The sequence below is a fragment of the Leiobunum rupestre genome, chromosome 11 (assembly GCF_980474605.1).
Source record: "Leiobunum rupestre chromosome 11, qqLeiRupe1.1.hap1, whole genome shotgun sequence".
Taxonomy (NCBI): Eukaryota; Metazoa; Arthropoda; class Arachnida; order Opiliones; family Sclerosomatidae; genus Leiobunum; species Leiobunum rupestre.
Window position 1 is genome coordinate 33,828,396 of NC_143394.1, and position 2,934 is coordinate 33,831,329.

The window sequence follows — 2,934 nt, forward strand, 5'->3', positions numbered from 1 at the left end:
CTTTCGCCCGTATTATTTTTCGGTACTCTTTCCCGTATTGAAAGTTAGCGAGTTTTGCTTTTCACCCGTATTATTTTTCGGTATTCTTTCCCGTATTGAAAGTTAGCGAGTTTTGCTTTCGCCCGTATTATTTTTCGGTACTCTTTCCCGTATTGAAAGTTAGCGAGTTTTGCTTTCGCCCGTATTATTTTTCGGTACTCTTTCCCGTATTGAAAGTTAGCGAGTTTTGCTTTTCACCCGTATTATTTTTCGGTATTCTTTCCCGTATTGAAAGTTAGCGAGTTTTGCTTTCGCCCGTATTATTTTTCGGTACTCTTTCCCGTATTGAAAGTTAGCGAGTTTTGCTTTTCACCCGTATTATTTTTCGGTATTCTTTCCCGTATTGAAAGTTAGCGAGTTTTGCTTTTCGCCCGTATTATTTTTCGGTATTCTTTCCCGTATTGAAAGTTAGCGAGTTTTGCGTTTCGCCCGTATTATTTTTCGGTACTCTTTCCCGCATTGAAAGTTAGCGAGTTTTGCTTTTCGCCCGTATTATTTTTCGGTACTCTTTCCCGCATTGAAAGTTAGCGAGTTTTGCTTTTCGCCCGTATTATTTTTCGGTATTCTTTCCCGTATTGAAAGTTAGCGAGTTTTGCTTTCGCCCGTATTATTTTTCGGTACTCTTTCCCGCATTGAAAGTTAGCGAGTTTTGCTTTTCGCCCGTATTATTTTTCGGTATTCTTTCCCGTATTGAAAGTTAGCGAGTTTTGCTTTTCACCCGTATTATTTTTCGGTACTCTTTCCCGCATTGAAAGTTAGCGAGTTTTGCTTTTCGCCCGTATTATTTTTCGGTATTCTTTCCCGTATTGAAAGTTAGCGAGTTTTGCTTTCGCCCGTATTATTTTTCGGTACTCTTTCCCGTATTGAAAGTTAGCGAGTTTTGCTTTTCACCCGTATTATTTTTCGGTATTCTTTCCCGTATTGAAAGTTAGCGAGTTTTGCTTTCGCCCGTATTATTTTTCGGTACTCTTTCCCGTATTGAAAGTTAGCGAGTTTTGCTTTCGCCCGTATTATTTTTCGGTACTCTTTCCCGTATTGAAAGTTAGCGAGTTTTGCTTTTCACCCGTATTATTTTTCGGTATTCTTTCCCGTATTGAAAGTTAGCGAGTTTTGCTTTCGCCCGTATTATTTTTCGGTACTCTTTCCCGTATTGAAAGTTAGCGAGTTTTGCTTTTCACCCGTATTATTTTTCGGTATTCTTTCCCGTATTGAAAGTTAGCGAGTTTTGCTTTTCGCCCGTATTATTTTTCGGTACTCTTTCCCGTATTGAAAGTTAGCGAGTTTTGCTTTTCGCCCGTATTCTTTACAGTATTATTTTTCAGTATTCTTTCGCGCATTGAAAGTTAGCGAGTTTTGCTTTTCGCCCGTATTCTTTACCGTATTATTTTTCTATTTTTTCCACCTTTAATAAAGAGTGGACTTATTATAAATTATAAAAAAGATTGGACTAATAATTCACGATTATCGTAGCGCCCACGCTCCGCTCAAGTCTTTGTCGAGAATGCCGGCTCCTGGTTTTGAGACGTCCTAGTATATCATAAAGGGGTATGGTGCAATGAGAAATCTCTGTGGTGCATGGTAGTGTATCGTTGGTGTATTCGATTAGGCGCGTTTTTATTATCGAAATCGAAATTGGGGACTGTCGTTAGCTTAGCCCCCACATGAATAATTTAAGATTTTTTTAAATTTCCCGCCTTTTTTGACGGTTGGACCCCATTGGCAGCGCGTATATCTCCTTGCTTACTCTTACCGCGCTTTTCTTACGATTTGATGAGAAATAATTTCATGTCGACATTCCGTATTACATGAGCCCAACAGTGTACCCGTGGAAGCATTTGAAATTGCTAAAGAGCTAAAACCCGTGGAGGGTTTGTTTTATTTCAAGATTTACTTGGCTCAGCTATGCCAGCATCTCGTATGTTCTTTAATATATAGTCTTGGGTCGTTTAATTCCTTTTGATAATAAATATCTAACTACTTGTTTAGGGTCCGTTGCCGTCCCATTTTTCGGTTCTTCACAATTGTGTTGATATTCAGTTCTGAAAACAATAGCTATCCCTGTTGAATTATATACAAAAACTTTAGAAGGGCACAATCTTGACCGCTTGCAGTCATACACATTTTTAATGGCGTCTTCCGTTGTATACTCTGCTCTAAAGCGACATTTATTTTCATTTTTTATTAGAGAATCTGCATCCGAATCTATTCGACTCTTTCCAAATTAAATCAGGGCACCTTCTTCCTTTTGGAACGGGTTCGTTTTTCACTTGACTGGTGAGAAACATGCTTTACAAAAATTGGGACATTTCAAGTTTGTCACTGCTCAGGCTCGGACTGGCACCTAAAATCGGCTCGGGCATTGTAGAGACGCCGGCCCCTACTAGAATTTGCCCAGACCGGCCCATCGGGAATTTGCCCGATCTGCCCTATGGCCAGTCTGGGCCTGTCACTGCTTGAAAGTTCACATATTGCCTACAGGGAAATATTCAAAAAGGGGCGAAATCCACCCGAGGTACATTCCTATTTAATAATGATTGAGGTAGATGGCGACACTATAAAGTTTATGAAAAATAAACTTTTTTAAAATTAATTAATTAATTACTAAATTATAGTACTTTAAATTCTTATTAAAAATATATAATTTTTGTAATTTAAATTAACAATTAATTTTAACAGTAGTTAACACTCTCCGCCATAGATGACACTATAATACGATTTTAAACTATCCAATCAGGGAATAGAATTTTGTATTTAAAATCTCGACAAAACCGTTATTCACTAAAACTGAAAACTTTCAACCAATCGTTGAAAATCCAAATTATGACGTCATGTTGCTATCAGAGTGCCATCTACTAACAAATAACGCCATCACCACGGTACCTCGGATGAATTTTA